The sequence below is a fragment of the Microcaecilia unicolor genome, chromosome 5 (assembly GCF_901765095.1).
Source record: "Microcaecilia unicolor chromosome 5, aMicUni1.1, whole genome shotgun sequence".
Classification (NCBI taxonomy): domain Eukaryota; kingdom Metazoa; phylum Chordata; class Amphibia; order Gymnophiona; family Siphonopidae; genus Microcaecilia; species Microcaecilia unicolor.
Genome location: NC_044035.1, coordinates 193,826,046 through 193,846,309, shown reverse-complemented (window position 1 = coordinate 193,846,309; position 20,264 = coordinate 193,826,046). Strand labels below are relative to the sequence as shown.

At 45.0% G+C, this 20,264-nt stretch overlaps 1 protein-coding gene across 1 annotated transcript in view; it reads right to left on the bottom strand.

The window, feature by feature from the left end:
• BCAR1 (BCAR1 scaffold protein, Cas family member) overlaps window positions 1-20,264 on the bottom strand; it is a 504,782-nt gene that overhangs the window by 308,728 nt on the left and 175,790 nt on the right.

The window sequence follows — 20,264 nt, the reverse complement described above, 5'->3', positions numbered from 1 at the left end:
TGGAATCCACCACCGCAGAAGAGAGTGCTGTACAGTGGCGTAGCCAGACTGCCAATTTTGGATTGGCCTGAACCTAAAGTGGGTGTGCAAAAAATTTTCTCTCTATCCCCCTTCCCCAGCAAAATTTAGTCACACTAATCAGATGCATTTGTCACATAGGGGTAAAGTGCTGCTTTTCAGTGCATCAGGTTTCAGAAAATTTATTTAAAAGCCTAACACCCTTTTCAATGAGCTTTAGGAGGCCAAAACCTCCTACCTCAGGTCAGTATAACGCTGTTATGGTAGCCTCTCCTGACCTAAGGAAGGAAGTATTGGTCTCTGAAACTTTATTAACACAGATACCATATTACTTTATCCTAAATTAAAATAAAATTATTTTCTTTACCTTTGTTGTATGGCCATTTACTTTTTCTCATTGTGTTGCTCCCAGTCTAGATTCTGCTTTCCTTCTTCTTTCTCTTGCCAGGGCTTCCTGTCCATTCACCACCTATGGCTTTTCATCTTTTCCTCACCCTTGTTCTCCACATGCCCCTTCCTCTTATTCTCCAGTCTTTCCCTACTCTGTCCTCTCCCTTTTTCCATCCAGCAGCTCCCCTCTTTCTTTTGCATCCAGCGTCTCCTTTTTCTCCCTACCCTTCCATCCAGTGTCTTCCCTCTTTCTCTCCTCATCCTTCCACCCATCTACCCTCTCTCCTGATCCTTCCATCTAGTGTCTCTATCTCTCTACCCTTTTCTGTTCAGTCTCCCCTCTCTCTCTCCACATCCTTCCAGTCTCTCCCCTTTCTCTCTGCATCCTTCCATCCATCTCCCCTCTTTCTCTCCCTATCCTCCCATGTCCAGTGGCTCTCTCCCTTCCCTCCAGTCCCTTCTTCTTCTCCCTCCCATATCCCAGCGGCTCTCTCCCTTCCCTCCAGTCCCTTCTTCCTCTCCCTCCCATGTCCCAGCAGCTCTCTCCCTTCCCTCCAGTCCCTTCTTCCTCTCCCTCCCATGTCCAGCGGCTCTCTCCCTTCCCTCCAGCCCCTTCTTCCTCTCCCTCCCATGTCCCAGCGGCTCTCTCCCTTCCCTCCAGTCCCTTCTTCCTCTCCCTCCCATGTCCAGCAGCTCTCTCCCTTCCCTCCAGTCCCTTCTTCCTCTCCCTCCCATATCCAGTAGCTCTCTCCCTTCCCTCCAGTCCCTTCTTCCTCTCCCTCCCATATCCAGTAGCTCTCTCCCTTCCCTCCAGTCCCTTCTTCCTCTCCCTCCCATGTCCCAGCAGCTCTCTCCTTTCCCTCCAGTCCCTTCTTCCTCTCCCTCCCATGTCCCAGCAGCTCTCTCCCTTCCCTCCAGTCCCTTCTTCCTCTCCCTCCCATGTCCCAGCAGCTCTCTCCCTTCCCTCCAGTCCCTTCTTCCTCTCCCTCCCATATCCAGTAGCTCTCTCCCTTCCTTCCAGTCCCTTCTTCCTCTCCCATGTCCAGCAGCTCTCTCCCTTCCCTCCAGTCCCTTCTTCCTCTCCCTCCCATGTCCCAGCAGCTCTCTCCCTTCCCTCCAGTCCCTTCTTCCTCTCCCTCCCATGTCCCAGCAGCTCTCTCCCTTCCCTCCAGTCCCTTCTTCCTCTCCCTCCCATGTCCCAGCAACTCTCCCTTCCCTCCAGCCCCTTCCTCCTCTCCCTCCCATGTCCCAGCAGCTCAGCCATTTTTCCTCCAGGTCCGCCCATCTGCATCCTTTGCGCTGTCTCTATCCCTTTTGTCCCAGGAGGCAGCGCTTCCTTCCTGCCCTGTCTTCTCCCCAAGCTCCGCTGGATCGGTCCCCTGCAAGTGGAATCCTCCTTCGCCGGTCGCGCTGTGCTGCCATGCACACGCAGCTTCGCTCCTCCCCCTGCCACGTTCATCCGCCCTAAACAGGAAGTGCATCACAGAGGGCCAGATAGACGCGGCAGGGGGAGGAGCGTAGCTGCGTGTGCAATTGCATGGCAGCGCAGCACGACCGGCGAAGGAGGATTCTACTTGCAGGGAGGGACCGATGCAGCGGAGCTTTGGGAGAAGACAGGGCAGGAAGGAAGCGCTGCCTCCATGGGACAAAAGGGATAGAGATAGCAATGCGGATGGGCGGGCCTGGAGGGAAAATGGGTGGGCCTGGGCCCGTCCAGGCCCACCCGTGGCTACGCCCCTGGTGCTGTAGTGGTCTCATATGGGCCCTGGCCCAGGGCACTACCTCCATCGTGGCCATCATGGAGCCCAACAGCTGCATATAGTCCCAAGCCCGAAGTGTAGAGGATGCTAGGAACTGGTCCACCTGGGTCCGAAGCTTGATGCTCCGGTTGTCTGGCAGAAACACCCTGCCCACTTGGGTGTCGAATCAAACTCTCAGATACTCCAGGGACTGAATCGGGCGTAGCTGACTTTTCTCCCAGTTGACGATCCATCCCAGGGAGCTCAGAAGAGCAATAACCCTGTCCGTAGCTCTCCCACACTCTGCATAAGAGGGGGCTCGGATCAGCCAGTCGTCCAGATAGGGATGGACTTGCACTCCTTCCTTGCGGAGGTAAGCCTCGATGACCACCATTACTTTGGAGAAGGTCCGCGGAGCAGTAGCCAACCCGAACGGGAGGGCTCTGAACTGGAAGTAGCAGCCCAGGACTGCAAAGCGCAGGAAGCGCTGATGAGGTGGCCAGATGGGAATATGTAAGTAAGCTTCCTTGATGTCCAAGGATGCCAGGAATTCTTCTTTTTTTACCGCAGCTATTACAGAGCGGAGAGTCTCCATCCAGAAGTGCCGTATTTTCAAGGCCTGATTGACTCCCTTGAGGTCGAGAATAGGTGAAACAGAACCTCCTTTCTTTGGCACCACAAATGGAGTAACGTCCCTTGCCAAGTTGATCTACTGGCACTGGGCCCACCGTGCCCAGGCGGATCAAGTTGTCCAAAGTCTGCTGCACTGCCGCTGCTTTGACTGGAGACTTGCAGGGAGAGTTCACAAACCCGTCTCTGAAGGGCCAGCAGAACTCCAACTTGTAGCCGTCTCTGATGACTTCCAGAACCCAAGCATCTGAAGTTACCCTGGTCCACTCTCCCAGAAACGAGGATAGCCGTCCTCCTATCTGCTCTGGGCCATGGACCAGGGCCCCGTCATTGGGTACGAGACCCTGGGGGAAGGCCGGAGGACGAACCTCCGGGACGGCGGTCCCTGCGAAAGGAATGCTGCTTGGGGGAGAAGTTCCGCTAGGAGGAAGAGGAGGTTGACTTGCCTGGGCAATACCGACGGGCTTCCTGAAATCAGCCCTTGGAGGAACCAGGGCGAGCACTGCCGGTCCGTGCCCTGACCTCCGGCAACCTCTTGCCTTTAGACGTGCCGAGCTCTGTCACAATCTTGTCCAGTTCGTCCCCAAAGAGCAGCTTGCCTTTAAAAGGCAACTTGGCTAGGCAAGATTTTGAGGCATGGTCAGCCGACCAGTGCTTAAGCCAGAGCCACTGCCAGGCAGAGACTGTCTGAGCCATACCTTTAGCCGAGGCTCTCAAGACATTTATTTATTTATTTAATTGCATTTGTATCCCACATTTTCCCACCTATTTGCGGGCTCAGTGTGGCTTACAATACATTGTAAATGATGGAAGTACAATTTGTTACATTACGATTATGGTTTACATTGTGAATAGTTAAGGAAGACAGAGTCAGATCAATCACCTTTGGGGCGTAGAAGCTTAAGGATATGACGTTGGGGAATTACTACGCTTATCGAGTAATAGCAAGAGGGCGATGGGGTAGACATTTTTTTATCTGTGGGTAGATTGTTGAATGGGGGAGAGTACGGGGAAGTGGAGTACATGGGGTAATATCTTGAGGCTTTGTTATGGTGTATATGGGATTTATATACAAGTCTGCCAAGTAGGCCAAGCCCGACTCCAGGGCCGGCCAGTCTGCCCTCAAGGAAGAATCCGAGGGGGAAGCCCGCTGTAAAACAGTCAGGCACGCCCTGGCCACATAGGAGCCACAAACTGAGGCTTGCAAACTCAGGGCGGCCGCCTCAAAGGTCAACTTTAAGGCCGCCTCCAATCTCCTGTCCTGAGCGTCCTTCAGGGCAGTGCCACCTTCCACCGGCAGAGCCATTTTCTTAGTCACCGCAGTGATTAAAGAATCCACTGTAGGCCAGAGAAAGGCTTCCCGTTCCCCCTCAGGCAGAGGATACAGATGGGACATAGCCCTGGCTACTTTTTTTTAATTTTATAGAAGTCTTTATTAAGCAATGCAAATGCAAAACAATACAAAATAGCACACTTCTACTCATCCTTTCCATGAGTATGTAACAGTAATACCGTCAATTTGTTAACAATGTTATAATAAACACCAATTCTACTTCAAGTTTTTTAGGTTTTAATACGTGTAAATTCCCCTATTCTACTCCCCCCCCCCCCCCCCCCACCTTCCTGAATGCTCTGTAAACAAACCAGTTAATCGGAACAACTTTTTAGAAAGGGTTCTCACACCTTTTCCCATGTAGGCAAAGTTTTGGATCTCTCAGCAGTCAGTCTCTCCATTTCACATATGTATCGCACCTTGGTATTCCACCTCACCATTGAGGGTATCGATGGTGACTTCCAGTGTTGTGCTAAGTTCAAACGAGCTGCATGCAGGGATCCTCTCAACAGATGCCACTGATCTGACGTAAGGCCTTCTGGTCGCTGCCCAAGTAAGACAATTAAAGGATGCCACCTCACAGACTTGCCAACCCACTTCTGAATGCAGGCTTGTACCCCCTTCCAGTAAGCCTTTGCTTTAGGGCAAGACCACCAAATGTGCCCCATGATCCCCTCTCCCTCACAATTCCTCCAACATTCCTTTGGCACCCTTGCAAACATGCGGTGCAGTCTAACCAGTGTCAGATACCATCTATAAAATACTTTAATAGCATTCTCTTGCATACTCACTGCTAAAGCTGATTTCAAAATCTTTTTCTCCAGTGTCAACCAGCCCGCCTCCGATAGAGTAAAATGTAATTCTTGCTCCCACCTCCTCCTGTGTTGCACATATGGTCTGGCACTGGCCACCTGATGCGCATACAGGAAGGATATCATTCCTCGCTCAATCTTTGAGTCTACGCATATTTCTTCCATTGGGTGCGTTTCCCGCTTCAAACATCCTCTGTAAACCTGGCCTGTCAAAAAGTGCTGCGCCTGTGTGTAGGCATAGCAGTCCTTATCCCTGATCCCAAAATCGTCCACCAGTTGTACAAAAGGCACCATTTTCTCCCCTACATGCATCTGTCCCAACATGTCCAATCCAGAATCTGCCCATCGCCTGAAGGTAATGTTTCCTATACCTGGTTCGAACATAGGGTTATCTGCTATGGGAGCTAAACCTGACATTGGCGGTTGGCGTTCTGGAAACATAAGATCCCAATAGTAGAAAGTTTGTACTGTGGGCGGGAACATAGCAACTCTGCCTCTATATTTATTAGTAAGCCACATTAAATGGGCTAATTTCCGTGATCCCACTAAGTCCTGTTCAATATCAATCCACAGTTTATGGCTGTCCTTCCTAAACCAATCCACCGCCGCTCTGGTCTGTGCCGCACAATAGTACCAGAACAAGTTCGGTACTCCCAACCCTCCCAATCGTTTACTTTTATATAGAAGAGCTCTAGGTAACCTTGGTCTTTTCTGGTTCCAGACAAAGCGGATCAACATATCCTGCAGACCTGACAAAAAGGTTCGGGGTACCCGCAACGGAAGAACCTGGAATAAATACAAGAGATGGGGCAAAATGTTCATCTTAATCACCGCGATCCTCCCGAACCAGGACAATCACATAGTTGCCCATTTGTCTAAATCTTTCTGCACCTCCCTCTTCAAAGCTGGGTAATTAGCTTCAAAAAGTTCTGGTAAGTCACTCGTGATCTTAACTCCTAAGTAACATAATACACGACTCTCCCACTTAAATGCAAAAGACGTCTTCAGTGTATCCATCAGTCCCCGAGGGACTCCCACAGCTAAGCCCATAGATTTGCTAGCGTTCAATTTGTAGCCCGAGACCCGTGCATATTCCCCTATTTCTTTCATTAAGTTAGGCAATGAAACCAGTGGATTCGTTAATGACAGCAGCACATCATCCGTGAAGAGCGCGATTTTATACTCCTGCCCTCTGACCTGCACTCCAGCAATATCAATATTCTCACGAATAGCTGCTGCCAGGGGTTCCATCGCCAGAGCGAACAATAATGGAGACAACGGACACCCCTGTCTGGTTCCGCGCCCCAACGCAAATGTCGCCGAGTTTCCCCCGTTTACTCTTACACAAGCCCTCGGCGAGGAGTACAAAGCTTGGATCCAGACTCTAGTGCTGTCCAATTCCCACTCTATGTAAGACCTTATCTAAGTATCTCCAGTGCACCCGGTCAAACGCTTTTTCCACATCCAGACCAAGTAGCACCGCGGGCTGTGCTTTTTTCTGTGTGTATATATGAGATCTATTGTGCAGCGTATGTTATCCGTGGCCTGTCTCTTGGCTATAAATCCCACTTGGTCCGGGTGGATCAAGCAGGGGAGTACCCTCCCCAGACGATTGGCTAACACCTTGGCCAGTATTTTGACGTCTGTATTAAGGATCGAGATGGGTCTGTATGAGGCACATTCAGTATGGTCCTTGCCCGGCTTTGGTATTACCGCCACCCACGCCTCCATCATAGCCCTGGCTACTTTAAGGCTCGCTTCAGGGGAATCCCATTGAGCCGATATTAAAATCTGCATGGCTTCATGAACGTGGAAGGTTCTAGGCGGGCGCTTAGTTCCCAGCATAATGGCTGAGCCAGCAGAGGCTGAGAGAGGGCCTTCCTCCGGAGAGGAAATTTTCAAAATGCTCATGGCCTGCACTAACAGGTTGGGCAAATCCTCTGAGCGAAAAAGCCGCGCTGCAGAGGGGTCATCCGCTCCATCCGAGCGAGGATCAGTCTCCTCCAAAGAATCCCCTAAGGACCTTTGGGAGAACTCAGATACGCTGCCCGCATCCACATCAGAGGAGACACAGTTCCCCAGGGCCTGGAGATCCACCCGAGGGCGTTTGATCATAGAAGCCTCATCACCCTTATCAGACAGGGGAGCAGGGGCAGTGTTTTGCATAAGAAAGGCCTGATGCAGCAGCAAAAGGAACTCAGGGGAGAAACCCCCCCAGTCTGTGCACTTATGCAGCCTGGGCCACAGCCCTAGAGGCACTCTCAACCTGCGCTCCCAAGAGCGGGGGAGAGAAGCGCCGCGCATCCAAAATGACATCCGGCGCGACACTCTGCGAAGGAGCCGCACGGGAAGAATGGCGCTTGAATTTCGCCGCCTTCTTACCGTCGCCCAAGTCAAGGGCGACCATAGGATCAACATCTCCCACCTCGAGGGCGGCCCAAAAAGAAGACGTCCAAGCAGCGTGGCCGGCCAAAACCGGGAGGGCGGCCAGCGGGGGATGGGCGCCTAAGGCGGGAAAACCCGCCGCACTGGAGGAAAAACTGGGGAACTCTCCTGACTCCGAAAAAGGGGCCCAAAAAAGGCGACTCTGCCTTCGAACCCCCCCCGCCTCCCTGCTAGACACGCGCACGCGGTCCGAGGAGCGTCTTTTCGCGCCCTTGCCCCCCGACATCATAAGCCACAAGGAGACCGTTCGGGGAACCCCCTGCCCGCTATAAAAGGTAAAATTACCTGCTTCTAGCTCCGGGCTGCAACGAATTGGTGTCCCAGTGAGCAGCTGAAATAGACGCCCTTTTTGGACGTTTAAAAAAAAAAAGACGTTTGTTTTTTCTTTTAACGGAGCCAGCGGGAGGGGGGAGAAAAGGAGGGACCTGGCACCACCAGGTTTGCACTTGCTCAGGAAGAGCCCTCAACCCCAGGTACTCAACAAAACCTAAATGAATAGGCTTGGAGACCTAGCCAGAGCTGCTGCTGTGTGTGACCACCACCTGCTGAGATAGAGAACATACTGAGGAGTTTCCGGCAGCACATGACCACATATAGGGAGGCAAAGGATTGCTCTCTATCTCCACCTGCTGGTAGATGGACACAACCCACCAGTCTATGGATTGATCTGCTTGATGAAATGGAATCAGCAATAATCTGCCCATGCTTCAAGAATCTCCCAGGCTGATGTTGTGTGAAACTCTAGTGATACACAAACAGTGTCCCATGTGAAGGGGCAGGAAGTGATTATAGCTGGCCCTGGGTATTAATGTAGCAATTGTAAATACTTATTCTGGAATTTTCTGGCCATGAAAGAAGATTCCTCTCTTTTTTATTTTTAACATCATAAAAAAATTATAATTATTTGTGTTAGACAGTGAGTGGCACACCAGTGTGCTACCCACCACCCTTAAAAACTTCCCAGTTAGGGATGTTGTTCTTCCTCCTTAATAGGTTTTCAGTAGTATTTTAGAAAGGACATACAAGTCAGAATGGAGACGTCCAGGTTGGGCTGTCTCAAGTTCTGCTCATATTTTAGAACAGGATGGTGAAATAGATGTGATTACATACTGCAGGAGCATATATCTCAGAAATATAAATGTGTTAAATATCAAAGGGCACAACGCAGCAACATACATGTGTATGTGCTAGTATTTCAGAACAAACAACAAAAAAAGAGGGACAAAACTCCAGAACTTGTAGTATACCCAGTGGTGTGCTGGAGCCGGCTCGCAAGAGCCACTTATTAAATTTACTGGCATCTTGCGAGCCGGTTGTTGGCCAGTGCGAGCCGGCTCGCCTCTGCTCCCCCGCTGCCCCGGTCGTCCATCATCCGTCTTCCCTCTGCTCCCCTACTCATGTCCAGCAACCCTCCTCTCCCCCTGCCATCCATCCACCCATGTCCAGCGACCCTCCTCTCCCCCCTGCCCTGCATCTACCCGTCCAGCAACCCTCCTCTCCCCCCTGCCCTGCATCCACCCATGTCCAGCAACCCTCCCCTCCCCTGCCCTCCATCCACCCATGTCCGGCAACCCTCCTCTCCCCATGCCATCCCCTCCATGATCCACCCATGTCCAGCAACCCTCGTCTCCCCCCTGCCCTCCTCCCCTCCATCTGCCTTCTTCCAGCCCCCCCCCCCCCCCAGTCGTCCATCATCCCTCTGCTCCCCGACAGACCTGGTTTTCTTCCTGCACCGCTGCTTGCCTTTAAAAATGTTATTTTCCCTCGAGGCGCGCCGGCGTTGAAGCGAAGGCAGCAGGCTCAGCTCGGTTTCAGCCTTCCATTCCCTTCCCTCACATCATGGCTCCGCCCTCTTCTGACGTATTTCCTTTTTGCGCGAGGGCGGAGCCATGATGCGAGGGAAGGGAATGGAAGGCTGAAACCGAGCTGAGCCTGCTGCCTTCGCTTCAACGCCGGCGCACCTCGAGGGAAAATAAAATTTTTAAAGGCAAGCAGTGGCACAGGAAGGAAACCAGGTCTGTCGGGGAGCAGAGGGATGATGGACGACTGGGAGGGGGGGGGGGGGGGGCTGGAAGAAGGCAGATGGAGGGGAGGAGGGCAGGGGGGAGACGAGGGTTGCTGGACATGGGTGGATCATGGAGGGGATGGCATGGGGAGAGGAGGGTTGCCGGACATGGGTGGATGGAGGGCAGGGGAGGGGAGGGTTGCTGGACATGGGTGGATGCAGTGCAGGGGGGAGAGGAGGATCGCTGGACATGGGTGGATGGAGCATGGAGGGCAGTGGGGAGAGGAGGGTTGCTGGACATGGTGGATGGAGGGCAGGGGAGAGGAGGGTTGCTGAGCATGGGTGGATGGAGGGCAGGGTAGAGGAGAGGAGGGTTGCTGGACATGGGTGGATGCAGGGCAGGGGGGAGAGGAGGGTTGCTGGACGGGTAGATGCAGGGCAGGGGGGAGAGGAGGGTCGCTGGACATGGGTGGATGGATGGCAGGGGGAGAGGAGGGTTGCTCGACATGAGTGTATGGAGAGCAGGGGAGAGGAGGGTTGCTGCTGGACATGGGTGCGTGGAGGGCAGGGCAGGGGGGAGAGGAGGGTTGCTGGACATGGATGGAGGAGAGGGAAGGGAGAGAGAAGAAATGCTGGACATGGATGGAAGGGAGGGAAGAGTGAGGAATGAGATGAGAAGAGGAAAAAGGAAGAGAGGAGAATAACTGCACATGGAAGGAGAAAATAGGCTGAAGCTGCAGCCTATTCAAGTCTGCAGAGGACCCAGCTTTTACTTACAGATGTAGGGGCAAGAAAAGAAGAAGAAAGGCGGAAAGTAAAGAAATAAATGGAAAGGAAGCCCTGGAAATGGAGTTAAGAGGACAGATAGCAGCAGAATCGGATACTGGGCCGGCATGATCAGAAAAACAAAGTCACCAGTCAACAAAGGTAAAAAAAATCATTTTATTTTCATTATAGTGTTTGGAATATGTCCACTTTGAGAATCAGGTGCTCAACATTAAAAGTTTATTTTTATTTACTTATTTATGGCATTTTATCCCACATTAAACATGAATTAGATTGCTCCCCCCCCCCCCCCCCAGGCTCTCTCCCCAGCTATAACCAGCTCTGCAACTGAGTATACCAGAGAAACAATGGAGATGGCCAAAAAAGACCAGAGTACAGTCGAAAATGTCTTCACACAAGAAGTTCTTTTATTGGCATCAGTTCACACAAACATGATAAAAGATGCACAAACTCTTGACAAACTTGTCCAATCATACTTAACATTTATGTGCCAGCACATACCCATGCACGAAACATACATGTCTACGTTTTTCAATGCTATCACAGAGCCCTTTATCATTGGCCCAGTGGTGTAGCAAAAACACAAGTTCTTTGAGGGGGGGAGGTGGAGGCTATGGTAGGCAATACAATAGCATGGGTGGACGTTAAACACCCCATTCCTTTGCCTGCCCTTTCATCTTCCCTCTCACACCCCTCCCCAAATTATAATTGCCTTAGTTGCAGGAATCCCCAAGCCCTGCCAGCTGTAGAAATCTAGAGCCTGCTTTGATCCCCTAAAGTGTGGCTGTCAGTGGCTAACTGACACTGGCACATGCTTCATTCTGCACATGAACTAAGTATGCACATAATTGAGCATGTGTAAAGTGCCACATCAGCAGTGGCACTTTGATCCACTAACAGCAGTGCTTCAGGGGACTGGGGCTGGCTCCTGATTTCTACTGCTAGTGGGGCTTGGGGATCTCGCCAGTTACAGAAAGGTGATTCTGGATGTTGGGTAGACCTCAGACAAAAGTGGATGGCCCTGGCCCACCCATAATTATGTCCCTGCCTTGTCTCATCCTCAACAGGATGAGATTATATCCCCTTGCCATATGCACATTCTTTAAATTTAAACGTGTGTATTCCAACATTGTAAAATTGGGATCTAGATGTGTATGCAATATACACATCTAAATGCTGGATTATGTATGTCTAAAACATGCATACGATTTCTAAAACATATTTTTTTACCCTGGCATTTGGGGTTCAGACTATTTTATGATTTTGTTTTTCTTTCTGAATGAATGAGATACGTCTACCCTTTTTTTTCCCTTATGGAGTTATTTCTTTAAATGATTTTACATTTAATTGTAATCTGCTCTAATCCACAAAAGCTGAGTAGTATACCAAATTTTAATAAACTGTAAATGTAAAATAAGTACTTTTACTATTGTCTCAACTTTGAAGATGAGCCTACCCCAATCTCCTTCTAACTGTGGTGGCTGGCTCTCAAACTCCAAATTATCCTCCTTTCCTTGTATCATCCCATTGTGCTTGTCAGCAAAAGGCTTTAAAATATAAGAAGAGAATCTGCAGCTTCATCACTTCGGAACTGTAATACTGTACACATTAAAGCAAAAAAGTAAACTCAAGGGTTTCAAAACATGTCAGCAAAATAAGCTAACATCAAAAAGCCAAGCCTATCTGAGTTTATCCAACATAAAAAGCCTACAAAATGCCCATAAAAGAAAACAGGTGTACGTGCACAAGAAACTCCTCACCCAATGTGTGTGCCAGTCTGAAGAGGCAAAAAGTGTAAAATATGTATAATTATACTACAGCAAGATGCCCACCGGAAGGGTGGAAGGCCAGATTTTAGGACTCAGGCTGTAAAAATACCAGCTAGGTTTAAAAATCTATGACTGGCTGCGCAAGGACTTGCTTTTCCTGTAAGTTAATATGTGTCCCCGCTTGGGATCCATCCACTGGAATAGTGGTGGGTCAATTTACATACCTTAAATAGCTAAAACAACTGAAAAAGTACTGACTAGGCCAAACAACAAGAAAGTGATTTAATATTTGAGAATCTGCAAAAAGCAGGTCTGAACAATGAGTCCTGACACAAACTGGTACAACTGTCACTTTAAATCAGATGAACAAAATGGAGTCTATTAGTTTTGTATAGAAGGCTACAGAGGTTATACAGAGTTCTTAAAAGTATTGCGACACAGACAGATGTGGAACTGTTATCTCAACGCTTCCCAAAACATGCTGATAAGACTGTGTGGGAAAGTATCATCTCAGAAATTGAGAGCTAGGTATCTCACCATAGACTTCTATGCAGAGGTTTGTGTATAAAAGAGGGGACAAATTGCCATAGCTTTGGACTCCTCCCCAACGCTTATCTCAGACGGCGAAGCTCTGTCCGGTTGTACCCAGAATCTGTCTGCTGAATGTACCTGATTAAAGTCTGATGTGCAAATAAAATCCTTATTCCAAATGATGATTTGTGGGCTTAACTTAATGATGAAAGGCTGTAAGTATAAATGCTTCTGCTGTATCAGGCTATCACTCGCTGCATTATATAACTTGTAACCTAAATCCAGTTTGTCATAAGGCTGGTATCTGTTCCTTGCCAGTGCTGAGAGGCGGACTAATGCGGGTCTCTTAGGTCTAACGTCTCTCTCAGTGGCAACTCCTCTTAGAACTTCACAACCCCCTGATTGCCCCAGTTCTAGGGCTATTTAGAGATGGAGTCAGATTAAGGTCATTTAAGCCTTCTTGGGGGGGGGGCTCGGGACCCCTTAATTCTGAACATTGGTGACCCAGCGTTCGATTTGAACACGCCATTAGAATTTTTGTCAAAGTGGGGATTGATTACACCTTTTTGGCTTCCTGTGCAAACTAGAAATCATTTTTTTTGATTCCCTATAAAACTATTCTTTTTCCTTCTCAGTCCCATGTGGTGTGCGTTTTAATTTTCTTTCTAATTTTCTTTCTGGAACAAAACTTACTACATTACTAGTAATTGTCATATTTCATATATACTCCCTCTTGGGCTTCGAATCTGCCTTTATAAATCCATTTAAATTTGCCCGAAGAGCTGAAATTCTAAACCCTTTTTTCCCTCACATATCCTTATCCAGGCTTCCGAAACTGCCATTTCTTTCTGTAACTTTTAAAAAGTTTTCCCTAACAAGCGCTGTAGTTCATTACCTCAAGGACATGAGAATCTGGGAAGCTTGCCCACTTTAGCTGCCTTATCAGTCCAGCACTGCTTTGGCAGACGAGGCTCTGCAGATCACTTTTAAAGCTCAGAAAGTGACTTTTTTTTCCCTCCCTGTTCCGTTCGTTTTTTTTCCCTGTTCTATGCTGAAGTGGTACAAATTAAATAGTCATTTACACAGGTATTCTTTTTAACCTCTCACTGTCTATCCTCTGTCAACTGCATTGCTCCTAAATCCATTTAACTAACTCCCTCTCATATCTTTTTCATGCTGCCAAGTTCGTTATACGTGCACCTCTGAGCATGTAAGAATGTACGGATGTATTCTTTTTCCTTCACTTTTAAGATTACGGCACTGCATCCTAGTCTTACTCTGCATTCTCCCTTTATTAGGACGTTGTCTCCCACTCCCCAAAAATTTATGCTCATACTGCTTTGACTTTTGTACGTTGCCCTCTCTTTCAGCTCACCACCCTTAAACAATAGATACTCTAATGCTTTCTCACTCTGTCTCTGAGTCATGATTTTAAACCCGAGATAGGTTTCTTTATTTTTACGCTGCTAGTGACAGCCTGATAGACTTCATTGTGCTACACCATGTGCTTACAAAGTGTTAAAAAGATATCTTTCCTTCAAACATACATTACTTGACTTTCCCCTTTAAAAACCAGCTTTCTCCTTCTTTGTCCTAGTGTGGCTTTCTGTAATTATGTTACAATGCTTCTTTAATCTGTTTTTGGTATTATGCTGATAAATCATTTACGTGGCCCCCCATGATTTATGCTTCATGATCCTGGTTTTTGCACTTTAAATGGTATTACTCAATTCCTACAGATGTTGCTTTCTTTTGCCCTGTACAGATATATGTCTTAATGTTCCACTATAATGTCACATTTACCTTAGTTTGATTAGTACACATGTATTTCTTGCTGAATGCTTAACTGGTAGTATTTTAGGAAGACTGTTGCATAGTTTGGTTATATTGTTGAGAAGCAACTGTTTTTGTTACATCTAAATGCTATTATATTGTGCCTGTGTTCTATAACACAGGGGTCTAGCGTGATTTCCAGAGCATGCTAGCTACAGACTCTTTCTTGTACAAATATTTGTGCTCAAATTTTCATAACTTTTACTTCTATGATGGCAGTGCTGGTCCGCTGCCCATCTATAATCTTTAACACTAAGCTACGTATGTCAAAACTGTCCTACAAGTTTAAGTATTTCTCAGTCTTTTTCAGCTTTGTTCGTCTTGCATGACTGAGTTTGTACTGCTTGCCCTAGCTTCCTTCCTGTTCCGCTCTACCACCTCCAAGCTTTCCTCAGTATACACGGTAAAGTTAAGGTGCCTTACCAGAAGAGCTTACATGTTTTTTTCCTTTAAAATAATTTCTTTGCTTGCTACTTCTGGATTAGGCTTCAGAGATTCTCTTTAGGAACAGGCTATATTTCTTATTTCTTTTTTCTTTTTCCCTTTATTTATTTCTTAATTTTAATTTATTTAATTTCCTTCTACTAGTGTCATGCTATAATTTTGATACTGATGTCTGAGACTTACATCCATCGAAGGTGCCCCTTCAATGGATGACGGTATCTCATTTATTAGATTTTGAGCAGACTTCCATTCCATTTTTCGGAGTGGCCTGCGGTTTCGGCACTATTGCCCACCTATGAGTTACTTGTATAGATGACCGCGGGGTTAATAAAGAGACGTCTAACGACTTTCGTTGCGATTGTATACAGGTTGACTAGGGCATTCAATATTTTTGAAAGGCTAGTTGTAACAGAGAAAATTCATAGTCTTTCAATGTTTTAGTTGGGTTAGTGGCAACAGAGAAAATTCCTCACCATAAATTTTTCAGTGTTTTGTTGTAAACGAGAAACATTCCAAACCACTGTAGGTCCATTAGAGGGGTTAGTGGTAAAAGAGAAGATTCCTAATCTGCGGAAATCCATTGGACCGCTGCTCTTCGACTCATGACACCTTATTCGCTGGTTTCTTGAGTCCTTTTTGGGAGTGTTTGCAATGTCCCTTTTTGGGGGCTCTATCATGGCCAATTGTAACCGGAATAATTCTTGGCAGGCAGTAGAAACCGAGATTTATTCCTGTCTTTAGAAGCACACTCTGGGGAGTAGTATTTATTAATTTGGGATAGAGTAGTATAAATATATAATAGCTGACACTATGTATTTATTTACTTTTGTACTGTCTCTCTAGGCATATTTCTGTTTACAGTTTTTGTCTTGCTTTCTCCTAATGTCACTTGCGGTCAAAGCGTTGAGCTTTCCGCTAATTAGTAATTTTTATTTTGGGTCTCTATGTTGGAGTACATTAGTAGATGCGTGAGTATGAATGTGTTATGTCTCTGTATATTCTACTATCAGGATAATCATCGCCTGTTTTTGTAAACTGTTAACACATTATCATTTCTAGGTTTCCCTGCTATCTTTGAAGCTGCTTTTTGAATCACTAACCTTGTACCAGGTTCTAGGTCTGGTCAATATATATATTACTAATCTAGTTCATTTTTCTATAGGAAATTACAGGTTTGAAATTTATTTGTAGACCACTTGCTCACTAGGTCCCGTTATTATACATATTGGATGATGTTGTTCACTACCCGTTATATCATATCTTCCTCTCCGCACTCAACACCAGATACTGGTGATCTGACATCTATTCAGATCTCTGGTAAGGACTTTCCTTCCGAAACCAACCTATTTTTACGGTTGACCTCCCTATACCGAGAGTTCGGAAGGGCGTAGTGATCCCGCCAACTGTTCTCTTTCTCAATTGATTTTCTACGCTGGAAATTACATTGCATGAATTGTGAGTATCTTTTCATTTATTGTATGTGTTACTATTAAGCTTGCCGTTGTATACTCTCATGGCATGTTGGATTAGCCCTAATTTAAATATTTTATTTTACCAAATTTAGGATTAAGACTTTGTATGTGTATGAGTGTGATTTTCCTTTCCTTTTCTGTCTGTATGCTGTGACTTGTGATTGGCTACTGGAATATTTATTTTCATATTTTTTGTTTTGAAACCCTAAACAATTTCTTAATCGTGCACATAGATATCTTGCTTCCTCTTCTGAGCTTTAAGTTTTCTACGTATCAAGATTAAGTTACAGTTTTAATTTTATGTCTGTATGTTCCTGTGTGTCCTGTGATAAATAGCATATATTAAACCAGCTATTTATTAGGGAATCATTTCTTTAGTTTTAAATTAGTGCTTTAAGGTTACTCTGAGAGATTGCCTATCAACTGCAGTGGTAGTAAATCTCAAGAGTGTTTTTTTCCCAGGATAGTATATTGTTTCATTTAAACGATATTTGTTTGATTTGTGACATGATATTAAATACCTGATTGTTTTTGATTTCTGGTAAATTGCTTTCACTAGAAATACGAGCACTTTTTAGTTTTAATTTGTATGTGTATGTGTTCTTTGAAACTTGCATAATTATTCCAGATATTTACTATGAAAAGGTTCTATATTATGTGCCATCTAAAACACTGTTTCTTTGTAACGTTGTTTAAAATAAAATAACTAGTGCTGATGTTCACTTCTTGGCTCTCTAATTTTTCTTTTCACGTCTTATCTACTACTTTCAAAATTCCTTCCCTGCCTCTTAAAGTTTTATTGTATAGAGATTAACCCTTATAGTTCTTATTTTCTCTAAAGTTCATCTTTACAAATGCTTTGAACTCAGTATATGATACAGGAATTCATTACGTGTTTCAAATTTTTAATAACCAGATGGATTTTTCTATGATTCTGTGTTATCCTTGCTAATCTTTGTTTAGAATTCAATTTAGAATGTGGGATTATATGAACATATCATACTAATCTTTCTTTCTGGTCAATTTATGCATTTATTGCATTAATAAAAATTGTTATTATATCCTTGATTTTTTTGAATTTTACTAAAATGTTTAAAGAAATGCTTATACTTGTTTGCTGCTTATAAAGCTGCTTATACTCTGTAATTTAAAATATACTCTAAATTGTAAATTGATTCCTGGGAATATATAAGCTTATCTTTAGCTATCCCTCTGAATGGGAATCTTGATATGCTGTCATAATTTAGGGCCCAAAATTGTGAAAGCATAGAAATGATCAAATTAAAAGTTAATATAATTCTTATTTTCCAAATTGGCTGTGAACTATTACAGAGAACTATAGGTTATTGTCCTTCTCATTTGACCTATTTAAACCTTGTAAAGGTCACGTGAGAAGACTTCATAGAAATATATAGTTTTTACATTTCTGATTTTGGCTTTTCTCTATCTTTTAAAATATCATGTTAAGGGCTGCATTTTCCTGGAACAGACTCTGACCACAATGTTTCCTCAGACTCTGCTGACTTCCTGTGCCAGCCACATGTAATATACAGAGAACAATTTTTTTATTATTATTCCTACTGGTAATTTCTGATATTATATATTATATATTGACACTATGCTCCACCTACTGATGCGCAAAGAAACTAACTATTGCATTCTATAATCTATTCTTTTTAATGGTCCTATGCTGAGATTTGACCACTTGATATTACTTCTTATATCACCTCTATTTATTAAGTCCTGTAGGATGAGTGAAGACGGCATATTCAATTCCTGATCTACCGCCTCTATTCCAGTTTGATACTTCTGCTACAACTGACCTCTGGCAAGAAAAAAAGTGCCACCTCCTCCAATGAGAATTTTCTTTTGTTCAAATGATGTCCTTAATTTAGACCTTCTTGGTTATGCTCTTAAATAATATTATTGCAGACTCATCTTTTCAAGAACCTCTCTATTACAACAGACAGCGACCGTGATTCCAGAAGATACTTCCATCACCTGGACTAGTTATGAGTTTTAAATTTCTGCACATTAGTCTTCTGCTTTGATTATGACTATTTCCTAAGCTACCCTTCTTTCTGAATCATCTAACTCGTAAGTCCTGCTGGCCTCCTGCAGCTGAGGGCTCAACCCTTGGTGAATGGTAGTCATCGTAGGTGAAGATTCCATATCTATTGGCGATAGATTGCGACGCATTGCCCTCCATATATCAATAATTGAACATTTACCATCATCTCTAAATTTTAATTGTTTTTCTCTTTTGTTCCATATACTTTCCCATTGTTATTTGATCATGTCTTTCTAAAAATTACCAATCTGTCTCGCACATTATGCAAGCCAGAAGTGGGGATATATTATGCAAATCCCAATTCCAATTTTTTTATTTTTTATTTAATTTTAAGTTGATGGTATATGCCTAGAATAAAGACATGGAAAGATCCCAATTTGTACACCATAAGTACGTCTTCAAAGATCTATCCAGGTCCAAATGATGTTAGATCCCCAAGGTTGTGGAAATGACCTTTACACCTTGCAAACTACTGGACCGCAAGTCCTGGGTCCATGTGAAAGATATACGTGTTTACTCAGCCGCAGAACCAGATGTTACCAGCCTAACCATCTCAAGACCGACCACTTCCTTCAACAGGCCAGCCTGAAAACCCAGCCCTGTTAAATCTTCCAGATCTCCGTCCAGATTCTTCAGCGCTTCCACCGCCTCAACCATGATCGATGAAAGAGAATTTAGAACTGATACTTAATTTGAGAATTACTGTTGCTGTTTATGGACATTATAGATTCATATTTTGTTTTATTTTAGCAGTAATCCTGTCTAGATATTGAAAAGGTTTTATTTTTATTTTCCTATTATTTCCTTTATTGTTCTAATTGTTTTTCTAAGAATTTCCCTGTTATTTCTGTTTATGTAATTTGAATGGAAGTTGATATTGCTCAGATACGAGTATCAACCAGTTATGCAATTGTTTAACTCTGGTGTAGGCTTACTTACGTTGCATGTCTTTCTGTAGGTTTGACTAAGCTCCAAGTGGGGTAATGGATGTATAAAATGCTTCCCATACTTCCAGGTCATTATGCATATGTCAAGATCCATGCATAACCTTTGATACCATTTTTGCTGTATGAGGCAACCTCATACTTGCTATCCACTTATTAGTACTCATGATTGGATGCCAATGATGAGTAATAGTAAGATCCAAGAATTCCGACCTGTTTAAGGATTCTGAATACCTACGACCTAAAACAGCCTGCAATCTGAGTACTAACCATATATTTGTTGAGCCACCATAACAAGGCTTAATCAAACCACTATTCCTTCCGAGGACCACTGAGATACATACATTAGATTATCTCCTCCTCCATTGTAATAGATACAATAGAAGTCATAGCAAGACCTGAAAGTATTTATTAGTATGATCCACCTGAAATTGCTATTACCCGTATACCTATACTTCATGAGATTTTGTAGATGAACTCATGGTTTTGTCCCATTCATAAAACCTCTCTCACTACAGGTTTGAGTACACCTCAAGAGGGGTAACATCAAGATTAAGGCCCAAGGGGTTGGGTAATATAAAGGGAATTCCATATGCCCAGAAATATACCACCTAAAAATAAAGTTTTCTGTCTTGCATAATATCTGCTAGCAATCCATAAGAGCAAAACTCCCCCTCTCGTTTGATAGCTTGCCACCTTCTGGAATAGATGATGACGAGCTTGACGAGTTTTGTGTCACCCCTCTCCAGAGGGGGTGACAAGTGGGGAATGTATAATTATACTACAGCAAGATGCCCACCGGAAGGGTGGAAGGCCAGATTTTAGGACTCAGGCTGTAAAAATACCAGCTAGGTTTAAAAATCTATGACTGGCTGTGCAAGGACTTGCTTTTCCTGTAAGTTAATATGTGTCCCCGCTTGGGATCCATCCACTGGAATAGTGGTGGGTCAATTTACATACCTTAAATAGCTAAAACAACTGAAAAAGTACTGACTAGGCCAAACAACAAGAAAGTGATTTAATATTTGAGAATCTGCAAAAA